We start from the raw sequence: 25575 nt of genomic DNA on the forward strand, positions 1-25575 counted from the left end.
GTCTGATAAGTTTTCAAATTATGCCAAATATAATATGAATACAGAATTGCATCCTTCTTTCCGACTCCACCCAGAAATAAGGGAGGGTTTCAAATTAATCGTACCCAAACAACCTCTCTTTCTTTTGCATGTTAAGTTCTCGATTTATGCCAACAAACTTGTATGGAAGCCTAATTGGTTAGATAAGTTTTCAATCTTTACAACGCAAGTTATATGAAACTCCCTTTGACCCACCCTATTTCACACTGCGATGAAGACAGGTTTGTAATAATTATAGGAACATATTTCGTACCCAAATACCTTCCCATGTTAAATCATGTTAATAATTTATTTCGCCATTTACTAAATTTGTAGATATGACACATTACAACTTGAAGTGATGCCAAACAGCACTTGTTATGGTATGAAATCAGGCGACTTCATACTGTAAATTACTATATTTTATGTCGGAATCGAGTTTTGAATACGGCGAATGCGCCAACATCACTGTTCCGAGAAAAACGCGTTCAAAGTTTGACAGCTTCATAAGCTCGCAGCAAAAATTTTGTTTTGTTTTCTTTATTTCTCGAAAACCAAATATTCTCTAGTTAACGTTATACACTCAAAACGTAGATCTCCGACGTACTTTATCACTCAACTGATAACTCCATTTCTTTACATTTGGCGTATTCGCCTAATTCAAAATTCACTACCGATTTGTTTTAGCCAAAAGTGCAAATAAAATTCATATGAATAAACTGTAACTCAATGAACCAAGGAATAGAAAGGTTTTTAAAAGAGAAAAATATGTTTAAAATTTGTTATTCGGCTGAATCACAGCAATTTTTCTTCTGCTGAGGGTGCTTTTAAAGCATTTCAAGATTTCGTTTTCCTGACCTTATCTGTTTATTAACAATCGATTGAAAACAGATTTTCAAAAAGTTAATGAATAAAAGAAAAAAATTCATGCTTCGAAGGTGGTATGAATATTTTCTAAAAATTTGCATGTAAACATAGCATTAAACCTTAAAATTGATGATTTTTGCGCCGAGAAGGGTAACAGTTATCAAAGTTTCTCTTGCTTCTATTTTTTTATTTCAATCTTCAATTCAAATTTCAATTTCAATTCAGATACACCAGGGCAAGTGCAAACGAATTTTACCATAGTTGAAGTTTAATAAATCTATAAGAAATATGTTATTCTTAAAAACAAATCAATTTTCGTTTATTGCATGACTAAATTAGTTCTCAACAAACTCTTGTTGAAAGATAAATATTCAAAAACGTTGCAGAAAAGATGTTCCTAAGTTAACATTTGTCCCGCTTATTGAGGCAAGTGAAAACACAATACTCCACTTTTACTGAATTCTGTTTTAAGCAAAAAACCTTAATTTACAAAGCTTTTGATTATGAATATCCACTTCAGGTTCAACACACGACATACCCGTTTCTGACCTTTCGCACTTTAAGTTGGATAATTTTGGAGAGGAAATTCTTAATAGGTAGATTTTTCATGGCTTTAAAGCTAAAAACGTGAAAATATTTAGTCAGATTGTTTATGGGCCCAGCAATTTAAATATGAAGAAATAATTTTTATTTTTTTTGCAATTGCTCTTTCACTATAGCAAGTTAAAAATCAAAACATTAATATGTGCTGTACAAATGAGCTAGGAATTATAAAAAAAATCACATGTGGGCTTCATAGCACCACCACGTGCATTGAACTTATGCTTGGTTACGAAATACGCACCCAAATGTTCTTACTAATCAGTAGGGGAGAATGAGGATACTTGATCCCTGGGGAAACTTGATTCCTTAGCTATATCTCGAAACTGGAATGTCTTACAAAGATCAAATGTTCTAGAAAAATGTGCCAAAATGAGCAAAATAGCAATGCTTGTAGTTTAAAAAATTTTAACAAAATAATTTTTTGAGCAATTGAACTTTGTTTGAAAAATTTCACAAAATGTAACTTGAAAATCTTTTTTCATCACTTTAAAATGTTCGTTACATGGGAAAATTATGAAAAAAATATTTGTTCCAATATATCAATCGTTCGAGCGTAAAATGAACTTCATAATGCCATATTTTCAAAGCAATGGAAAACTCTCAACTTTTTTCAGAAAAAGTTTTCTAAAATGTTGATTATGGGTACAATTGATCCCCTAGAGTTGGGTACAATTGATCCCCCTTCCAAACGGCATATTCTTCTTCTGAATAGATCGTTATGATTGCTGATCACGAAATTGCAAATATTTGTCCAAATACTAATATTTATCAAACATTTGTCTGATGAAAAGAGCAAAAATAATTAATTTTCTCTTAATTATAAAAAAAAATAGCGCCTTCAAGTATGCAATGTTATTAGCGTTGAGACAAAGTTATAGAATTTTCTTCTTATGTCTGCTATAAGTTGTGAAATGAGAACAAACATGAACAAAATAGTCAATTAACATTCTATCTTGGGGTTTTGTTTGATATTTTTACAAAGATTAGGGCTTCCTGAATAAAAGATCAAGTCTCCTTCAATAGGGGATCAAGTCTCCCCTAACTTCAGAAAAATCGCAATTTTTTTACTCCCACGAAAATGCTTCTAGTTCATCAACGGGTTCAAGTATCGTTCTAATTTTTGGAGCATAGAAACTTGAAGTTACAAGCTATCAGAAAATGTCAAAGACGGCGAGTTGCTAAATTTTTCCAAAAAGATATCGTGAAAATAAATGGATATCAAGTATCTCCACTCTCCCCTATGCTATGCTGTGGTTACTATTCTCTCGAGACGTTTACTCGCGACGCCTCGACCTTGGAGATGAAAAACAAACCGCCCAAAGAAAAGAAAATCTCGAAAAAATGGATGCCATGACTTTTATTTGATTCAAATTATTACAAATTTTATTATTACGGATAATTGATGTAACTTTATGTTGCTTTTATTCGATATAAACCGATTGGCATGCCTACAGAATATTCAAAAAATAATTTCATTCGAATCGTTCGGGTCATTTCGGAGGAATAGTACTACAAACACCGTTATAAGAGAATTTTATATAATAGAAGATGGATCCGTTTTATTTGTAACACCATCACTTATAAACGGACGGTCGAAAATCTCACTTTTTATGGAAGGGGGGCTCCCATACATAATTAACTTGAAATGGGACAAAATTCGAAAAACCTCAAGACGATTTTCATGAAAACTAATTCAAGAGCACGAATAATTTAAAGAATGATGATGATGAAGATGAAGTTGAACATTTTCTAACGATTCATTAAGTAAAAGGTGAAACGAAGTTTACCGGGTCAGCAAGTATAATATAATATTTTAATATAATAATATTTTATTATAATAATATATTATTATATTAATATTTAAATGTTATAATATTTTAATATAAAATAATTTAATATAATATAATTCAGTATAATGATAATATCTTTCTTCTCTTTTATATAAAAATTGTGGCAAAAATATGCGCGAACACGAATAACTTTTGCAGGGTTCAACCGATTTTCATGCATTTTTGTATGGTTGTGTTTGCCTTCGCGCAAAGGAAAACACAACGGAGAGATAAATTAGAACATGTTTTTGAGAAATTTGATAATTAATCTCTAGTATAAGGATTAGAAGCATATTGCCGAAAGTAGTCATTTCTAGTTCAGAACTGATGCAACTTTAACTTTTTTAAGCTGATCTCCCAAAGCTTTCCAAGTTGCTCGATTTGCCCGGATTTTTTTGAAAATTGAAGGAAGGAAAGGGATGCCATATTTGCCAAATCAAACAAACAGCTCTTATTCATCATCATCATTATCGGGTTCTGGATGCTTGAAATTCCCGGATATTGTCAGGGTTTTACTAAAAAAAACCTAGATTTGCCTTGCCTGGATAAGTTTAACGGTCTCTATACGTTATTTTAAAATCGAATGTCCGAATATTATCGGGGTGATGATCAAATAAGCCGGATTTGCCCAGCCCGGATAAGTTTTCCGGTCATTTTAGAGAATGACATATTTTTACTCAAGGAAAATAATATTCAACGATATTACTGTACAAATTGTGACATACTCCAAAGAACTAAACAGATAAAAATTACATTCTCCATCCAAATACTCCATTAATGAAATGTTGAGAATGTATTCAGTTAGTTTAAGTAGGTATAGAATGGTATCAACTTTGTAATTCATAAAAATTTCATCATTGAAAAGAAACAATTGGAATATTAGGAAATGTAAGAAAAACTTCTTCCTTTCGTGCTCAGATGCTTAAACCAAAACGAAATTTAAGATATAAGAAAGGTTACTTTGTAGAACTAAAACTCATAATTTGATCCAATACTTAGTATCAGAAGTCAGTAACATTTTCAAAGACAAGAAAATTAGAAAATAAAAATTTTAGTCTCAAGAAAAATATAAACCCAGATTCAAAACAAAAAATAAAATTTCAAACCAAATATAAGAAAGAAAGAAATAAATAAAATTTTGCCATCATGCAATTCTCTAGGTCCTCACACTGTTCTTTTTTTCTTAAATTGAACCATTTCATAGGGTTTTATCCATTTTTATTATACCGGCTTTCTCACTGGAAAATCACCGTTTTTCTTTAATATCCAAAAACTATCACCAAATGATCATGAAAATAACACTAAAACTAAACCTAAACAAGGAAAAAAGGTTGAACTTTCACATAACACAATCTATTTGCGCCTAAATGCTTAAATTTGACCAGGAGAGATGTTTGTTTGTGAGACTTCAAAAAACTATATATTTGAGGATTTTAAAATTACATTTTAAGAAATATTAAAAATGCTCTATGCTCCGTAACTTCTTTATTATAAAAGATAAAAAAAATCTATTGTATGGTATTCTACATTTTCAACGTATCATCAGGTATTTTTTTAAAACTTTAATAAGTTATTTTCCCCTAGCTCTGACTGTTTAAAAAAAAGCTAATTTTTTTGGATTTCGAAAAATGGTGAGGAATCGTGGGCCACCAAATCCAAATTGACCAATTTACCAAATAACTTGATCCAAAACTGTTAATTTCATGTTGCATTTCGTAATTTTAAAGCAATTTCAGATAATGAAATCAAAAAAGAGTTGTGTATGATCGAATAATTCCTAAAACCTGGCTCGCAATAGTTTCGGCAAAATTCCTTATACAGGATAGAAAAAACATTATTCATAACTCTTAATTTGGCATAAGAAAAATTTACAAATAGGAAAAACGAACTTCAAAGTTTGTGAGGAATCGTGGGCCACATATTGTGGGGTATCTTGGGCCACCTATATTTTGGTGTTTTTATACACATTCATAACTTAAAATACGTTTTTCCTATCTGTAAATTATTCTTATGGCAAACGAAGATTTATGAAATATAATTTGTCATTTTTTTCAATGCGATAGAGACGAACAATTAATTCTATAGTAAGGAATTTTGTCAAAATGTTGGCTAGCAAAGTTTTTGAAACAATTTGATTATACACACCCCTTTTTTCCTCAACTCAAATTGCTTCAAACTAACTAAATGAATTATGAAATAACAGTTTTGGGTCAACTTATAAATAAACTTTTCACGTTATTTGATCAATTTGGATTTGGTGGCCTACAATTCCCCATCATTCGTTAAAATCTAAAAAAATTACTTTTTTTAAAAACAGTCAGAGCTCGAGGAAATTAATGTATTAAAAAACATTTTTAAAAAAACTGCCAATCTATACCTTAGAAATGTAGAAAACCATGACTTTTTCTCATTTTATCTTTAAAAAAGTAAGGAAGAAAAAAAGTGGCCTATGATACCCCTTTATATAATTAAAATTTGAAAAAATAAAAAAAACTCTTGAGAAGGTGATAAACATTTTGCATACAATGAACTTCAAAATTCCTTATTTATCCAGAAGCGTTCCTACTGGTTCAAATATTCTATCACAAACGGGGCTTCCAAAATTTTCATTCACTTTCCACCGTTCATCATCTCGATTCCCACCCTCGAACGAAGTGCCAAAATGAAAAGGGAAAGCCATCTGCCAGACAGACTGATTGCGACCTTTTGTTTCAATTGACCAAGGCACCAAGGATACCAAGGATAGGTCCCGAAAGCCCCGGTAAAAGCGTCATCTAAAGCGTAAAGGATTCATTGTTGATTTCCGGGATACACTAATGGAATTAATGCTGACAGGAATGGGGGGATGCTTTTCGTGTTCGTCGTTCAACCCTGCTCTGTTCCTGGCAGCTTCGAGAACCCTTCTTCGTAACAATAATTTTGGACACTATAATCGAGGGACACGAACACGACGGATATCGAATCAGTTACACACCTTAAAAGGATTCCGGTGTGGCTTTACTATCGATCAATTAAGGCTTCCCCACGGGCCGCGGTGGCCGGAAGGATTCTTGGAGCTGTGGGCTTTGCCGAGTGGGAGGAATTGTGAAAAAGGGAGGGCGTTGTCTTGTTGCCTCGACTTTGCGGTTGCTGATTTTGGAACCATTTGTTTGCCATTATCGACTGCATGATGAAATTAATCCAATTAGCGCAGCTTTGATAAATTTCCTATTTACGTTGGTTCATTGGCGTATAAAGCGCCTCAGACTACGATTTAATTAATGTTCTATTGTTAAATTGACATTTACAAACCGAGTAGAAATGGTAAGGAAAATTATTAAAGCAAAGTTTCAATCCAAAAATTATTTTAGGTTAAGAAATTAAAAGCTATGTTGATTGCAGAAGTATGATAGAGAAAGAAAATGGACCCCTTCGCCATACCCCGTGGACAACAACTTTTGAAATCCAAAATTGACCTTTCATTCTAAATATTCTTCAACTTACTGAATAAGTTCTTTATGTTTTCTAAAAAATACAAGGAAATAATTCAAAGTTGTCAAATAACATAATTTAATAACTTTTTCATGGTGTTCCATACAATAGATATTAAAAAAGAATCGCCAATGGTATATTTAAGTTTTTGTTTTGTTTCAATTATAGTTTAAAAGTACACCAAACAACCGAATCTGGACCGAAAGTGCTTACTGTTGAAAGTCCACCTCGCGAACGATCTTCATGCCCTCGCCGTGCACATGGAGTGTTAGCCAATAGCGATAATACCATCGATGAGACCGACAAATCGTTTTTTTCTGTCTTCAAACGGTACGGCAAAACTAACCTAACACCTTCAACCCCTTCTCCCAAGCCTAATCCCATCCAACCACCCCTCCCTAGTAGTGTTGAGAAGAAGGTAAACAAGCTGAAAACTTTTGTGAAGTAATTTGCCTAATAAATTATATCCAAACCAAAAAATTGTTAAAGGTGATCGGTCTGATCTTTAAAAATGTTAGTGATGTCAAGATTTCATAACAAAACAAAGAACTATGGGAGATAATAAATAAACAGGTTTTTCAAAAACTTACGAAAAATGTGCCATCAGCTTTAACATAAAAACAGACATTTCAGAAGGGCATTTTTCATAATTGAAATCCGACACTCGAATAAATCAATAAAGTATCTAAATTATTTCTAATCTTCTTTCGGTACGACAAACAACAAACAACTCAAACAATCCGTTGATTTCAGAGAAAACTTTGTTACTTTGGTTAACAAAAGACAGGATGAAATTTCAACTTTTTAAAATTGGGTTTTTTCTTTTAAAAATGCTTTTGAAAACATAACATTCATGAATCTAGCTACAAATAACTTCAACATTGTTTTGAATGTAAGTTTTAGTGAAAATATCACTTTTTCATTAGAAAAAATCTTCTCACTTTTTAAGAGATCTCCGAAGGAAAAAAAACATCGTAAAAAGTTTTAATTCATCAAACATTTTCACCAGACGTTATCATTTCCTTCTAATAGCAAAAAACATGCATATTGACTTTATTTTTACCGGTAGTATTTTATTAGGGTTGTTTTTGAAAAAGGTTGTATCGTTTCATTAACGAATATCAAGTCAGTCAACTACATATCGTAATACCCAAAATACCGATGAACAGAATCCTGGACACAAACATTTTTCAAATTGAAATCTTAAAAAAATGGAGACGTTTTCTTTGTAACACCATCACGTATGAATGGTCGGTCGGAATTAAGTTAAATTTGGAATCCGTGGGTTTTTCGGGCCAGCGATGGTTTGTATAACACTTTCGAGATTAAAACTTTTACGGAAGGGTGGCTCCTATAAAAAATCAACTAGAAACGGGACAAAACTCGAACAACTTGAAGACGATTATCATGAAAACTGATTCACGACCACGAAGAAGTTAAAGAACTGTAAACTTTTTCAAACTTTATTAAGTAACGGGTATAACGAAGTTTACCGATTCAGCTAGTTTTGCATGAAATTTGATACCACTGCCTATTGTCCAGAATTTTATCGGAGCTGTTATAAACAAAAGATCTCAATGTTTTTTATTTACATTTGACAGTGGATTACAAGAAATTTCACGCTGGTCGTTCTAAATTGACAATCGGGATTAACAATTTTGGCATCTAGAATTACAAAGGGTTATCAATTTGTAAACTTCTTGCCAGAGATGAAAAGAGTTTTAAATTTTACTTTCTTCCTGCAAAGCATGACTTTTTTAAACGAATAAAACAATTTCCTGCTGATGCGATAAAATAATATCGTTTGAAGTCACATGACCGAACAGGAAAGGTTTGGAGACGTGATTATGAGTCGCATGAAGATTCTCACTCATCCTTGATGAAAAAATATTTTTGAAATAGTTAGTATATTTCAATACGGTTTGTTCAACATAGTTCAAATAATTTAACTTTCCGGCAAATCTTCTTAATTTTCTCTTACGTCAAAATGGAAAATCAGCCGGATAGCTATATATGAGGTTCAATTTCATTTAAACTCTAGAGCAGGGATGAGCAACCCGCGGCCCGCGGGCCACATGCGGCCCGCAAGACCCTTTTGTGCGGCCCGCGAAGCTTTTTTCAAATTTTTATGCCTAAACTTTTTTCTACAATGGATTGTTGGGAAAATCTATTCGATTTCATCAAAAATGCACATGTCTGCATTGCCACACACTCATTTTTTTCAATTTTTTTCTGGCATTTTAATCATTTATTGTGTTCTTTTTAAGGCATAAATGCAATATTTTTTATAGGCATAACATAATATTGGAGATTGTTTGGGCAGACCATTTCGGATGGTAAAAAAGACTTATTTTGTGGACGTTCAAAACAATAAGAGGCATTTCATTTTAGTGATTCAACGTCCCACGCAATGAAGACAGTGATTTCTTTGAATATAAATTTTTCGCACTCTTAGCTATCACTGCGGCAAGCTCCAGATGATTTTTAAATAGAAGTGATTACGAATAGAACCATCGGTTTTAACGAGAATGTTGTAGGAACGAATGTTCGCCGAAAAGTGTTATTAAAAAATTGAGAGAATTCAAACATGACAAAGATTCAGTGATGTAATTTTTCAATATCGGATATTTAAAAATTCGTGGCTAGTGAAGTAGACAATGTGCAACTCGAGACCCCATACACCCAACCCTCGGGTAGTGGTCATATCACCTCTTGTCTGCAACTCCGATTCTCTACCTCCCCGTGGTACTAGCTGGGGTGCGAGCAACCTTAGCGGAGATCGGGTACCCAACCCCGGTGGATGCTTTGGTCGCATGCAGAATGAGTTAGGGGGCTTCGTACGCGTCTGTTCTCCATGTTAGGGGCGGCGTGCGGAGTGCAACAACGTCCTGGTGGTGTTTGGGACCCAAAACAGCAACATCACGACGGTCCTCCTGCGAGATAGTGGGGTTAGCTGCGGGCCTTGCGAGCCTGTGACTACTAAAAAACATAAGCAACGAATAACGAACAACAAATTTCGGATGGAAATCGGCAAAGACCCACGCGACGAAAAGGGACTAGCGATTGGAAACTTGGAACATGGAACTGCCGATCTCTAAATTTTGTGGGTAGTACCCACGTGCTCTCCAACGAATTGAAGAGCCGCAAATTCGACATCGTAGCGCTGCAGGAGGTATGCTGGAAGGGCTCCACGGTACGAACGTATCCAGATGGTCGTGCCATCTACCAGAGCTGCGGCAACACACACGAGCTTGGAACAGCTTTTATAGTGATGGGAAAGATGCAAAAGCGCGTGATCGGGTGGTGGCCGATCAACTCACGAATGTGCCGGTTGAGAATCAAGGGCCGGTTCTTCAACATCAGCATCATCAACGTGCACAGCCCTCACCTCGGAAGTACCGGTGACGACAAAGACGAATTCTACGCGCAGCTGGAACGTGAATACGACCGTTGCCCAAAACATGATATCAAGATCGTCATCGGGGATTTCAATGCTCAGGTCGGCCAGGAGGAGGAATTTAAACCGACAATTGGAAGGTTCAGCGCGCACCAGCTGACCAACGAAAACGGCCTCAGACTTATTGATTTCGCCGCCTCCAAACGAATGGCCGTACGTAGTACCTTTTTTCAGCACCGCCTCCCACACAAGTACACCTGGAGATCACCGTACCAAACGCAATCACAGATCGACCACGTTTTGATCGACAGCCGGCACTTTTCGGACATCATCGACGTCAGATCCTGTCGGGGCGCCAACATCGAGTCGGACCATTATCTGGTGATGGTGAAGATGCGCCCAAAACTCTCCGTAGTGAACAACAAGCGAAACCGGCGCCCGCCTCGGTTAAACATCGCGCGACTGAAGCAACCTGAGGTCGCGGCAGACTACGCGCAATCGGTCGAAGCAGCGCTACCGGCAGAGGGCGAGCTTGACGAAGCCCCTCTCGAGGACTGTTGGGATACCATCAAAACAGCCATCAACAGTGCGGCGGAGAACGTCATCGGTTATGTGGAGCGATCTCGATGGAACGACTGGTTCGACGAGGAGTGTAGGAGGGTGATGGACGAAGAAAATGCCGCGCGGGCGGCAGTAGTGCAAAGAGGCACCCGTCGAAATGTGGAAAATCACCGACAGCGGAAGAGGCAGCGAGTCCGACTTTTCCAGGAGAAAAAGCGCCGCCTGGAGGAGGAGGAGCTCCAGGAGCTGGAGCAGCTGCATCGTTCCCAAGAAACACGAAAGTTCTATCAGAAACTCAACGCATCCCGCAAAGGCTTCGTGCCGCAAGCCGAAATGTGCCGGGATAAGGACGGGGGTATCCTGACGGACAATCGTGAGGTGATCAAAAGGTGGAAGCAGCACTTCGATGAACACCTGAACGGCGCACATGCAGGAGATCAAGACGGTGGGGGAAGGTACATCGCCGGCGTAGCCAACGACGAAGAGGAGCCACTCCCAACGATGAGTGAAGTGAAGGAAGCCATTCGCCAGCTGAATAGAAACAAGTCGGCTGGGAAGGATGGCATCGCAGCTGAACTCATCAAAATGGGCCCGGACAGGTTGGCCGATTGCCTACATCGGTTGATAATCCGGATCTGGGACATAGAACAGCCACCGGAGGAGTGGAAGGAGGGGGTAATATGCCCCATCTACAAGAAGGGCGACAAATTGGACTGTGAGAACTACCGAGCGATCACTGTCCTCAATGCCGCCTACAAAGTGTTGTCCCGAATCCTACTCCGCCGCCTAACGCCACAAGCAAACAGATTCGTGGGAAGTCATCAGGCCGGCTTCATGGAGGGACGGTCTACGACGGACCAGATATTCACATTGCGGCAAATCCTCCAAAAATGCCGTGAACACCAAGTCCCTACGCATCATCTATTCATCGACTTCAAAGCCGCATACGACACAATCGACCGTAACGAGCTATGGAAAATCATGGACGAGAACGGCTTTTCCGGGAAGCTGATCAGACTGATCAAGGCGACGATGGATGGAACGCAGTGCTGTGTGCGGATTTCGGGTGAATTGTCGAGTTCATTCGAATCGCGCAGGGGGCTTCGACAAGGTGATGGTCTATCCTGCATGATGTTCAACGTGGCGCTAGAAGGTGTTATTCGACGAGCGGTGGGCGAAATGCGGGGCACGATTTTCAACAGATCCAGTCAACTTATCTGCTTTGCCGATGACATTGATATAGTCGGCAGATCATCTGCGGCGGTGGAGGAGATCTACCGCAAACTGAAACGCGAAGCAGGAAGGATTGGGTTGATGATTAATACGTCCAAGACGAAGTACATGCTGGCCTGTGGATCCGAGACCGACCGAACCCGCTTGTCCAGTAATAACAAGGTCACGATCGACTGCGACGAGTTGGAGATAGTCGAAGACTTTGTCTATCTCGGCTCACTGGTGACCGCAGACAATGACACCAGCCGTGAGATCCGGAGGCGATTATCAGCGGAAGTCGTGCCTACTATGGACTCCACAAGCAACTGCGGTCGAGAAGACTTAGCCCTCGCACGAAGTGTAACATGTATATGACGCTCATTAGACCGGTTGTTCTCTACGGGCACGAGACATGGATATTGCTCGAGGAGGACCTGCGTACACTCGGAGTATTCGAGCGACGAGTGTTAAGAACCATCTTTGGCGGCGTACAGGAGAACGGAGTGTGGAGGCGAAGGATGAACCACGAGCTCGCGCGACTCTACGGCGAACCCAGTTTCCAGAAGGTGGTGAAGGCTGGCCGGATACGCTGGGCAGGACATGTTGCGCGAATGCCGGACGACTGTCCTGCAAAACAGGTGTTCGCTACGAATCCGGTAGGAACAAGACGAGCGGGGGCGCAACGAGCGAGGTGGTTAGACCAAGTGGAGCGTGATCTGGCGAACGTGGGGTGCCCGAGAAATTGGAGAACGGTTGCTATGAACCGAGTGAATTTTAGGAATTATGTTCGTCAAGTTATGTCGTGAGACGGAATACTATGTAAATAAATAATTAAAAATTCGTGTTCAATTTCTGTTTTTTAAGCACGTGAATTAGTTTTATCTTCCCTTTTCCAAATATGTTTTGTCAAAAATTTGTAGCTATAAAAAATTACGTGAAGATCTGCTAATTATTGAAAAAAAATGTTATTTAAGAGCGGCCCGCCAACATTATTTCAAATTAAAATTGGCCCGTTGGTTCAAAAGGTTGCTCACCCCTGCTCTAGAGCATGAGAGGCCAGAAGAGGGTTGGTTCAATAGCGGCACGTTATCCAAAGATACGGGAAAATTGTGCCTAAGAGATGAGAGAAGAGATGAGAGGCCAACATTTTCAGCTGGTGGGTCAAATTTTAGAAATGAGAATTGTTCGGGAACTTAACATATTTTTATTGAATTTTTTTTTTAATTGTTAATAAATATGTACCCCAAAGTCCTGGAATCTGTTTTCAAATTCTAATATAATGTCTGATATAAATTCAGCGCATTTTAGTGGTTTCTGGCTTTTGTTTGAATCTGTTGAAAAAACATTATACACTGAAGAGTTCACGCGGACTTTTGAATCTAATGAAGCTAACTTGCCTCTGAAATGACGAATCATATTTTTAAATTTAAATTCTAAAGAGGGAAAATTTTGAGGCATTTTTTTAAAAATATTGCTTTTTTTAAAGGCGTTTACAATAATTATGATTTTGTTCGGTTTTTTTTTTCAAAAATAAGTTCGTCTTCAATAACATTTCAGTTAATCGAAGCTCCGTGGGCCACAAATTGGCGTTCACGGACCAAATTTGGCCCGTAGGCTACGGTTTGCCCACCCTTGCTCTAGAGTTTTTGTTGTGAACACATAACATAAAAATAACCACGCTTTTCCGAGAAACATTTCAACAATTTGAATTTTTTTATTACATTTTGGTTTTTAAATTATGTGCCCCAGAAGCTCAACTGTTACTCTAATAACATACTCCAGTGAAAATTGAATTTCAAAACTAAAGTATAAAATTTCAAGTCAGAGTTTGGTTGGTGATTTCAAAATTAATTTTTTTTCCATAATTAATGGTTTAAATTTTTGAATAAATAAACTAAAATTAGAATTTGAATTTTTATTTTTCTAATTATTAATCGTCCAGATTCAAATTGAAAAATCACTTTACAATTCAGAAACCGGGGAAATTTTTTTTTTAGAAAAATACTGTCTATCAGGATGAAATATTTAAAATAATCAAGACAATAATTCATTATGTCTTTTTATGAGTTGAATCTGAAATGACAACTCGTTTACTAAGATTCGTAAATAAAATGCAACTTTTAAGTATATTTTTAAGGCCAGGGCATGGAATGTTCAAAATAATTAATAGAGTGGAGCTACCATTGATTATTTATTGAAACTTTTATGTAAAATTTTTCGAAGTTAAGAAAGAATCTTCTAAAACGTTATTTGATGTTTTCCTTTAAATATTTAATTTCTCGATTAAATTTATAGACGCAAAGAATTACCCTCTAAATTGTAAGATGCTTTAAAAACACTCATATTCTATTCGGTTCTTAATTATAGAAATAAAAAAAAAATCATATGTTCATTAAGTTGTTAATAAGTTATATTGAATTCACACGACACTTACTTTAAACATAAGTCCAAACAATTAGCTTATTTTCTAGAAGTTTGAAGAGATTTTCTGCTAGTTTTTTTTTAGAAAATTGATGAATTAGCTAACCGCTGCGATAAGCTTTTTTTTAATATCGACTTTTTTCGACGAATAAATAACTACAAAATTAATTGCGTTTCGTGTTACTTTTGGCTTTCCACTCCTCCTCATAGTAATTTTTTTTTACTTACTATGTAATGATTACATTTGTCTGTCAATATTTTGATCTTAGGTAAAATAGAGTTGAAACATGAAAATTTTCTATTCAAATGCTCGTGTTAAATTTTGAGACATTTTCAAGGATGTTATAAAGTCAAAAATATGACTTTATTACCCTGAAAGAAAAATTCGTGTGAATTCAGTTCGACAACTATGCACGAAAACGGAAAAATAAATTGTGTAAACATTGAAAGTTTTGCTATATATTCAGGTTTTTCCACTTGTCTATGAATGAATATGCCACATGTGTCATTTTTGTTTCAAATTTATTTCCAAAAGTAAACATAAAAATAAAGCATCATCACGGACAGCGTCAGGCTGGAATTTTTGTTGCATCCGACGTTCCCAGCACGGCGATGTTTTACAAATCAGCGTCACCAGCGTCCTTGAATGATTCCGGAGCATCATTATTTTTCGGTCAGCTTCACCTGCACACTAGAATTGTTCTGGCAAAAGTTTCTCCGGATAATTGCTCTCCGGATATCAGCCGCTGCAAAAAATCTGACCTTGCTTTAATGGGAAAAACTTATCAATTTCAACAGCTTTCTTAATTCACGTCTCATAAACTAACCATCTTTTGAAAGATTCTGGAAGTGTTGCTGTAGCTACATGCTTTGAACAACTCGTTTCCCAATAATTTCGCGACTTGTTTACTTTGTCCACTTGAGCCGTTTTGAACTACACTTATAAGAAAATAGATCACTCATGTTTTAGATTCCGTAAACTGTTAATTTTTTTATGTGTGTAGAATATGATAATTTAAAGCGATAACAGGAAACAGTATTTTGATTTCGGAAAAGGAAAACGCAATATAAAACCCTTTGAAATGATAAATGAAAATCGTGAATGAATCTAAATTTTAAAGCATTAGTAGTAGTGGGTTCTTTCGAATGCAAAAGAATCGCTGGTTCATAGTCGGTTATGGGGATTCCTCCTTCTACGATAATGTTTAACAAGCAGAGAATAAAGAAGTCTAAAATGAAGTCCTTCTGCCGGGGTATAGCAAATGTTATTTTTCCCATTTCATCCTTCGATGGGAAAGCCACTGACAGACTGCAGCCGCTAAAAGCAGCAGTGGAAGGAAACCTGCCAGGAAAGAAAGTAATTCCGCGCAAGGGGTTGTTGTCGGCGGATCAGAAATTAATCGCAAAGAATTCCCCCGAGGGGTTGGTAAGTTTTCGTTTCATAAGATGAAACAACTTTTTTTTGCTACGGGTTGTTTTTCTTGCCATTTTTTCAAGGAAAAGTAGGGGGAAATTAAAGGTTATTGGAAAATTATAGATCAGTGGATCCCTTCCTTTCTTTTCAGGGTGGTCCAGTGCAATTACTTCAATGAAACGGGAGAGGAATGGTTTGGTAATTAAGTGCTAATCAAACTTTAATGAAACGGTTATTGGATGAGAGCTAAGAACAGCAGCCAGCAAATTGATTGATTCCTAAGCACTGTACTCTTAAATTACTTTCTCATCAAGACAGACAGCTTTCTGGGAAAAAAAGCCAAATAACTGATAAGTCGAATTTTTGTAGAATGACAACAATAAATTTGAAAACTTATTATTTCCACTAAAGTTAATTTTCTAATATGTTTTCAATTCATATTTTTGCTTTTGATATTTTTCATCTAACCATCTATTCTTAAATGTTTTTTTTTTGCAGATGTGAATACACAGTTCACTATTCAAAACGTCTCACAAATTGGGTAAGTTTTCGATATCTTGAATGAACTTTATCAAAACTGCTGTTCATGATAAGTCGTCTGTAACCTGATACGGATTTACATAACATTCAGCAAAAATGTAAAGATTGAATAAACCACATTGAGCAAATGGGCAAAAGCCTGAGTGTTGATATCAAAAAATCCCCCACAACTGATCCGTACACAGTTTACCGATCCCGAATTAATAATCATCACCGTCGAACGGAGCTGTTTAAATTCGGCCCGGTTGCGAACTTCGAAGGGAATCCGGCACCACAGCTCGTAAACACGTCCCAGAATGTCCTGATTCTAAAAAAAGAGAAAATTAAAAAAGAAAATTGGGAAAATAATAACACTAGAACTACCACATCCGATAGTGTATCTATGATGTAACACCACAGAAAGTGCTCCAGCAAAAGCACAAAAACTGACAGTACGACTGAAAGGGCAGAAAATCCGGCCGCCATCGTGAAAGACAACTCCATTCCTATAACCACTTGCGTGAACAGATGAATTATCAAAAATGATTGGCTCAGTGTTGATTTTAGTTCCTGTAAAACACTGTATTAAAAAAAAGAACATTAGTTTTTATCAATAACTTTCGGAAGGGCTTTTTTAACCTTAATATTTCAATGTGCTTCCGGATGGCTCTTCCCAGCTCAAAGTTTAGGTGTTTCCAAAACTGTTTCGCAAAATCGGTTTCATTCAACTGCTTAGACTCCGTTAGCAAATTTCTATCAACTTTCGCCATCAACCCCTCAAAGTCTTTTTCAACAATTTTCAATTCAACTCTTAGCCCAATGAGCAAACTTACGAAAGCTGAAGTACCCGAGAACTGCATATCGACCCAGATGATGCTAAGTGTCAAAAGATACGCCGCAAAGATGACTCTCGGATAGAAATCTCCCATCACAATTTCAAACTCCGGATATCCGAAAATAGTATCGTTGAACGAAGTCGGTATCAGTATGAAAAACTGCTCGAAAAAAGATGTGGCGAGGACAGCCGAAAAAATATTCCTCAGCTTCCGCGCCAAATCGGCTCTAATGTCTCGATCAGACTTCCGGTCACTGGATAGACCCAATCGTCGATTGATGAAAGCTTTGGCCCGTTCGATCACTTCCGAGTGAGAGCGCTGGAACAACCCTAGCAAAAAGCTTCGGCAAAACGTCAACCAAACCACCATTCGAAACACCAGGGTGACGTAGTAATTTTCATCCCGAACAGCTCGAGACGCAGAATAGATCAACGCACAGCTTACGACGAACTGTGTAGCGGCCATCAGGCGCAGGAAATAGAAAACTATGCCGCCAAATTTTTCCGATGCGATGCGGCCCTTTCGAATGCCGGAAACGAACCAAATCACATCCAACAGTTGAAAGTGATCGGAACTTCCGTTTATCGAAATTAACCGATGGATCCGTGACTGGAACGCGTGCACTTTTCTGGCGAGCCATCTTCCGAGGAACATGGTAGAAGTAAAGAGGATTTTCTACTTTTATCACCCTGGTGGAATGTCATCTTCTTTTATAACATAATAGATTGGCATAAATTCTTTGTCTCTGGAGGGATTTAGCTGACGTGTGTTCGAAAGGCCTTCCATAAATAGCGGATTCAAAAAATATTTTTCAAGGTATATCTAAATCTTACTTTTTAATTTATTACTTTTGGTTAGCAAACTGATTTCCTTGGTGATTTTTGTTGAGCTAGTAGATATGAAAAAATACGTCAATTTTTAGTTTCGCAAACTGTAGAACGCTAAATCTTTTAAAAGTTGATTTGGAGGAAATTGATCATTACTCATAGATTTTCAAATTAATCAAATGTGTCTCTGTTTTGACGGCATACGACTAATTGAATTTCACGTAAGCATAAAGTGATTTTTACTAGCTGCAAAGTGCTCACGTAAATCAAGCAAAATTCACGTTATGAGCGCCTAAGTAAAAATCTAGGTGGAATTGACGTTTCCGCATTGGAATAAAAGGAGACAACGACTTTGTTAACAAACAGAAAAATTCAATGAACTTAAAATCAGCATACAACTCCATTTCACCCAAGGTCAGAATCCTTCTTTTTCTTCTTCCTCTTCTTCTTCTTCTTCTTCTTCTTCTTCTTCTTCTTATTCTTCTTCTTCTCCTTCTTCTTCTTCTTCTTCTTCTTCTTTACCTCTTTTTTTCATTTCTTCTTCTTTTCTATTTCTTCTTCTTCTTCTTCTTGTTTATTTGTAGGAGCTGCCACCAGAGATGTCAATGTGCCTGACTTTTCAGGATTAGCCTGATTTTTAAAGGTCCTGATAACCTGATAAGCCTCGTTTTGATTTTGGGAAATAAGCCTGATTTTTTGGTTTTTACATAAAATTTGTACATATCCGTTCAAAACTCAAAACTAACTCGGCGCTTGCTCGTCGTCGCTCCAACCCTGAACTTAATAACTTTACACTTTATTGGTTTCAAATCTTTTATCATCGTTTTATAGCTAGTTTTAGAAGATTTTGGCGCCCTGAACTCGAAGTTTTTGTCAGATTTTGTCTATTGTATCCAATTTTACTGATAAGGCTTTTAAAGAAAAAGAGTTTTATTATCAATCATTGGTATCTTTTTATTATTTTTTACTTCTTTGTTGAAGACCGATAAGCATTTTAAATTACACTTTGAAAAATATCTTTATTTCGTTTCGGTTGAAATTTTACTGGAATTCCAAATAAAAAAAAAATAATAAAATTTCTATAACTCCAAAGTATAAATAACTTGCGGTGTTCGTGATAGTTGATTTTTGCATAAAAACTTTAATTTTTAAAATCACGTTTTAATCTACAGTTCTGCCGAAAAAGTTCACAATTTTTTTAAAGAATTTTTATCATCTTTCAAAGGTTATTTCGAGAACCAAAGCTGGTAGAAAAAAATACACAATTGCAAATTTCTTTAAATTGCGTCTCCAAATAAGTCAAAACCTATTTTCAAATTTTTGACACCTCGAGAAAATTTGAATTTGGATACCTTGTGTTATCGAACCTTTTGAAATTTCTAAAATATATGTGACTTTATATGTAACAGTGCATGTAAGTAAATTGAAATTTATTCAAATTAAAATATTAACCTTATATGTTGGGAAACTCCCTATAAAAAGGTGGACGTTTTACTAAAAAACATATCATGTTTTTGCCCAACAATCAGCCCATTGCATGATGTTTAAAATAATGAGTATAGAAACGATATTAATGATTGATTTGTGTTTAAAAGTCAGCATCTTAGGGAAATGTTCTTTTCATCAAAATTATTTGACTAGAGGATTAATGACTGGAAAATATGATTGTCGTATACAAACATTCGTTCACATTTCTACAGAGATCGGAATTTTTGTTTCAAGTTTATAGAACTGTTCGTGTGTATATTTTGCTACGAACATTTTTGAAATTTTCCAAACACTTAAGCTTAACTTCGTGAGAACTACTTTGAAGATTTTTTGCAAAAGGCTTTGGTTAGTATCTCAAATATTAAAGTTTGAATAAAAACAAGTTAAAACAACTGTTAAATCACATATGAAATATTTGAAAACCGCTATATTTCGTCAGTTAAACGTGTTTAAGATGGTCAATCTGTGATAAGAAATATGAATAAAAGGCAGTGACAGTGAGCAGCTAGCTAGCTAGCATGTCAGTTTCACAATATTTTATAACGGTGACCAAAAAGCCACACAGCTCAATCATTCTATGTTGGCCTGAATTTTCCTGATTTTTATTTTCAAGCTCCTTGAATTTTGGAAAAAAAAATTGGCAACCTTGGCTGCAACAACTCCTAAAAGTTGGGCCAGTGACTGTGACTATATGCCCAAGAAATCCTGAATAAGGAGATTTATGAAAACTAATCAAATCAATTTTGTTTTGCAAAATTCAAATACATCAAATTTTTCGATAATCATTTTTTTTTAGAATTGAGTTTTTCAACAACTAATAAATTAAAAGTTTCGCGTCACGAAAACTGTTACTTTAGAACAGGGGTGAGCAACCTTTTGAACCAACGGGCCAATTTGTATTTCAAATCTTTTCGGCGGGCCGCACTTATAATATCTTTTTTGTTTTTAATAATTAGCAGTGCTTCACAACATTTTTTATAACTGCAAATTTTTGGCAAAAACAAATCTGAAGATGGAAAGATAAAACGAATTCACGTTTTTAAAAGCAGGAGCTCAACACGACTTTTTAAATAGGCGATATTGAAAAGCTACCTGACTTAATCTTTGTCATTTTTTAATTCTATCATTTTTTTTAATAGTTCTCCTTTCATTTATACATTTTCTGGAGCTTACTACAGTGATAACTAAGAGTGTAAAAAATATATATTCAAAGAACTCACCGTCTTCTTAGCGTTGGACGTTGAATCGCTAATTGACTTTCTGTGATTTTTATACACAATTGAAACATGCCCTTAAAGCCTAGATTTTTTCCTACAAACGGTAAAACGGTGTTTTTTTAAAAAAGTTCTGTATTGGCGAGATGTTGAGCTAAATTGCAAAATCACAGAAAAATGTTTAATTTCGCATATTTTTAGGAAACTACCTTCAAAACTACATTCTTGATTCTAGAATTTTCATTTAGATTTTTAAATTGTTTAATCTTATTTAGATATCATTGGGATAGGATTTCTTAAGCTATATAATGACTTTGGTAATGTGCAATGCGAATTATTAGTGAGCAAAGCATCACTTAGTGAGCAAAGCATCACAGAGAATCGCTAAAGACCATTTGGGTCGAATCACAGAATTTCATATATCTATTTTTTATTAAGAACTAATTATTTTTGTTGGTAAATTCATGTTGATAAAAAATTTAAAATCGTTCGCCCAGGCTTTATTATTAAACTTTCGTAATTTTCGTTCATACTCAGAAATTAAAAATATTTCACAAGGTTTTGGTATTAAGTTTTTGCCAGTATTTGCATGCTAACAGAACAAATCTTTTTCCGAATCGGACAGAATAATTTTTGAAAAAATCTGCTGAGCATATTTTTTTATTAGACAACTTTATTTTTTAATGACTTCACTAACGAACTTCGAAATTTCTTTAATCATGTAGCTTTCAAGTTTTGGCTGCTCATCCGACTCACTTTAAGGGATTTTACTTTTCAAAGTTAAAGGAGTTCATTAATCAAGAATAATCTATCCTGAATAATAAAAACTCTAATATTATGATACGCCAATAAAGAATATTGCATTTATGGCTTGAACAGAACATAAATGCTTAAAATGCCAGAAAAAAAATAACAATCTAAATGGAGCAAATGCAGATAAATGCATATTTGATCAAGTCTTATGAATTTTTCTAACCATCCATTAGAAAAGAAAAGTATAGGCATAAAAATTTGAAAAAAGCTTCGCGGGCCGCATGCAAGGGTCTCGCGGGCCACATGCGGCCCGCGGGCCGCGGGTTGCTCATCCCTGCTTTAGAAGATATCCTAATTGAAAGGTGAAACCTCAATAACATTTTCTTTTACTAAGCAACTAGCCAAGCCCTGCCCATTTGAATTCTCCGCTTGTAATGAATGCGTTTGAAACACTATACTGATTCTATTATGGTCCGGGCTTTGATATTTGATCAGTTTTCTATTTGAAGGATGGAAAAAATAATCAAATTTGTTGTATTTATTATAAGAAAAAAAACAAACCCAATCTAAAGTGTTCAAAAGTCACAAAACCTATGTTGATTTCCCTATTTCGCTTAATGTGTCAGAACAAGCAGAACGTGAAAAAAATTTATATATTAAATAAAAAATACCTAGCTCCTTGAAACTGATGCATTTCGCGGAAGCATTCAACAGGTTTTCCCTAATATGAACATCTATTTGAACGCGCATGTCTTTACGCGCTTCGTAAAATATTCAGGATCGAAATTCCAGGAGATCTCCGGATTCATGATATAGATCTTCAAAATCTGGAATCAGGATCAGAATCTGGGGTCTGCGTTCAAAATCAGGACCTAAAAATATCTATATCAGGAAATTGGATCAAATATCAGGATCAAGTATCTAGAATATAGGATTAGGTTGAGCATCAGAGGTAAGCATGGGTATCCAGGATCCTAGTTTAGAATGAGGTATCAGGATCCAAGATCCATTATTCAGAGTCTGGGATCTCTAAAAAACATGGTAGAAGTTCAGGAATCCGGTTCAGGGTCAGCAAAAATCCGAGATCGGGTTCCGGGATCCTGGAGTTGAATCGATGATCAGGACCATTGATTCAGGATGATGATCAAGCACTCAGAATCCGGAATCAGGATGAAAAATTGGCATCAGGATAAGAATTCGCGATCAAGACATACGATAGGATGTGTAAACAAGATTCTGGTGTAGGATCAGAACTCAGGATTCAGGATCGGAATCACGTGTTCAATATCTGAGAGCAAAATCAGCATCGAGATTCAGTCCAGAATCAGGATCCAAGGGAAGCAAGCATCCTAAATAAGGGTTCGGGATCCTGAATTAGACTCAAAATCCAGGATCTGGAAACAGGATCCAAGATCAGGATCATGATCCATGATTCAGAATCACGATCAAGTATTCAGAATCCAGGGGAAATGTCTTCATCATTAAGGACCAGCATCCTAGATCACGGTCCAGGAACGGCGTCATCTATAAGCATTGTGATCTAGAATATGCTATAATAATTCGGAATAATGATACATTAATTTAAAATTATCAGCCAGTGTCCGAAATCTTAAACGGGAAATCCGAAATCCTAAACCGGAAATTCTTCAATATTTTCTTGAAAAGCATTTTTTACTAAAAGAAGGTTCAGAATGCAAAAGAAAATACTCGCTCTAGAGCCAAGGTTGCAGAATTAAAATCTAAACATGTTTTTGTTCAAAAATCTTTATGATGCTCAAACTTTTGCTTTGTTTTTTTCCAAGATATTAACAGGAGAAATGTGTAAGGCATCGTGATACATTTACTTGGAATAAGTTCGAATACTATCATCATCAATGAGTTGGCAAATTACCATACAGAAAAATTATATTCATAAACATTGAAAGCGATTTAAGTAGCTTTCAAAGCCATCAACTATACATCAACTTCATGAAAAATTACGATGAAAGGTTAGACTATCAAAGTAAGTTGAGAAACGAAAAATTTATAGATGCGAAGTATTGAACCCTTGAATGTAAGGTTGCCAGAATTTTTTTCAGCACGTGTCCAGGCCGGACCAATCCGGGCAATTTTATACAAAAACCTGGCAAAATCCGGGCATTTGATTTAAAAATTAACGACCGAAAATCCAGGCAATATCCGAGCAAATTGTGTCAGAATTCAGAAATTACTCAACAAAAATCAAGAAAAAAATTTAAAATTTTTTTTTTTGTCAAAACACTTCGACAGATTTTAAATCGTATTTAAGGCTTCTAAAAAACCTACCATGATTATTTTTATATAACTTGCTCAAAAAATTTCGTTTTGGAGGCATAAATAAAAAAAATTTACAACGCAATTTGTTTTTTTTTTTTAGTTTGATGTACCAAAAAAAGTGAATAGATCCAAGCGAAATCCAGGCATGTTCCAATGAAATCCGGGCGACCGGGCAGGGCTGGACTGTTCCCAAATTTTGTATTAAGTATCCGGACAAATCCGTATACAACCGTGCAACCTGGCAACCTTACTTTAATGAATAGTGTTGTTTTGAAACAACACTAATCAATTTTTTCCTAAAATCGAACTTTTTTTGGATATTTTACATCTAGGTCCAATGAAGGTTTCCCGTCCAGTTCTTAAAAAGGAGGAGTAGGTTCAAAGTTGAAAAATTTGGTCATCCACATCTTTGAAAATATATGAAAAACGGCGAAACTTAAGTTCAAAATAGAAGCAAAATTCTCACACACACACACACACACACACACACACACATCTTCAAAATGAGGGGTGTTCAGGTTTTTTAAATGCAAAATTGAAAGAAATACGTCAAGTTGATATTAACCAAATTTTGACCGTATCACCCTTTAGACTCAAAATAAATAATTGGGATCCAGGATCTGGAAACAGGATCCAAGTTCAGGATCATGATCCATGATTCAAAATCACGATCAAGTATTCAGAATCCGGAGGAAATGTTTTCATCCTTCAGGGCTAGCATCCCCGATCACGGTCCAGGAACGGCGTCTAGTATAAACATTGTGACCTAGGATATGGTACAGTAATTCAGAATAATGATCCATCGATTTAAAATTATAATCCAGTGTCCAGAATCATGAACCGGAAATTCTTCAATATTTTCTAAAAACAAAACCATTTTCTACGAAAAGAAGGTTCTGGGTTTGGTATTAATTTAAGTTTTTGTATTCTAATAAAGTTTTCTGAAGATGGCTGAAAGAAGTAGGCCGAAACGTCAAAAGAATTGTTTTAATTTGATTTTAAATTCACCGAAAAGCATCAACCAGAAAGCCAAGAAAAGAAGGTTCAGAATTTAAAAGAAAATGCTCAATCTACAACCAAGGTTGCTGAAATAAAATCTCAATATGTTTTTGTTCAAAAATCATTTTAATGATCAAACTTTTGTTATGTTCTTTCAAAGATATTAACAGGAGAAATGTGTAAGGCATCGTGATACATTTACTTGGAATATGTTTGAATACTATCATCATCAATGAGTTGGCAAATTACAATATAGAAAAATTAGAGAGATATACATTGAGAACATGAACATCAACTTCATGTATTCTTTTCTTAAAAAAATTGTTCTAAGGAAAGGTTAGATTATCAAACTAAGTTAAGAAACGAAAAATTTATAGATGCAAAGTGTTGAACCCTTTTTTGAATAATGTTGTTTTAAAACAACACTAATCAAAATTCAAATATCTCTGAAACGCTTGAATATTTTTAAGTAATGTTTTTTCAGAAAATATTCTAGAGATTGAAGGTAATTAGTATATGGTACTTTTTTTAACAATTTTTTAATGTATGTGTGAGATATCAGACAAAGTATGCGGAAAAACTGCATAAATCAAATTCATATCTTATTTTGAAAAAAGTTGTTTTTTGGAAATCCGCTGTTATTTCTTCAGACTTGCAACTATTAGCTATTTTTTTTTAATCTCACTCAATCACAAAAACCGTCCTGCAAGGTTTGGAAGAAATTTGCAAATACGTATTTAATTTATTAAAGAATTTCTGAAATTAATTTTCAACTTTGATGGTCCATATCTTTTATAATACTCAAAATAACGACTTCAAACCTGTTCAATTGTGTTATTCGAATCAAAATG

General features: G+C 35.6%; 1 protein-coding gene across 5 annotated transcripts in view; it reads left to right on the forward strand.

Moving 5' to 3' along the window:
• LOC129754870 (protein tincar) overlaps positions 1-25575 on the forward strand; it is a 473333-nt gene that overhangs the window by 281654 nt on the left and 166104 nt on the right. For 4 of the 5 annotated variants that reach the window (XM_055751112.1, XM_055751116.1, XM_055751114.1 and 1 more), the window contains one exon: positions 16292-16334. The exons of the other annotated variant lie outside the window; for it this stretch is intronic. The gene's annotated coding sequence lies outside the window, so the exon portion shown is untranslated. The remainder of the gene's footprint in view (positions 1-16291; positions 16335-25575) is intronic. 5 annotated transcript variants of the gene reach the window in all.

This window comes from Uranotaenia lowii, chromosome 3 (assembly GCF_029784155.1).
Source record: "Uranotaenia lowii strain MFRU-FL chromosome 3, ASM2978415v1, whole genome shotgun sequence".
Taxonomy (NCBI): domain Eukaryota; kingdom Metazoa; phylum Arthropoda; class Insecta; order Diptera; family Culicidae; genus Uranotaenia; species Uranotaenia lowii.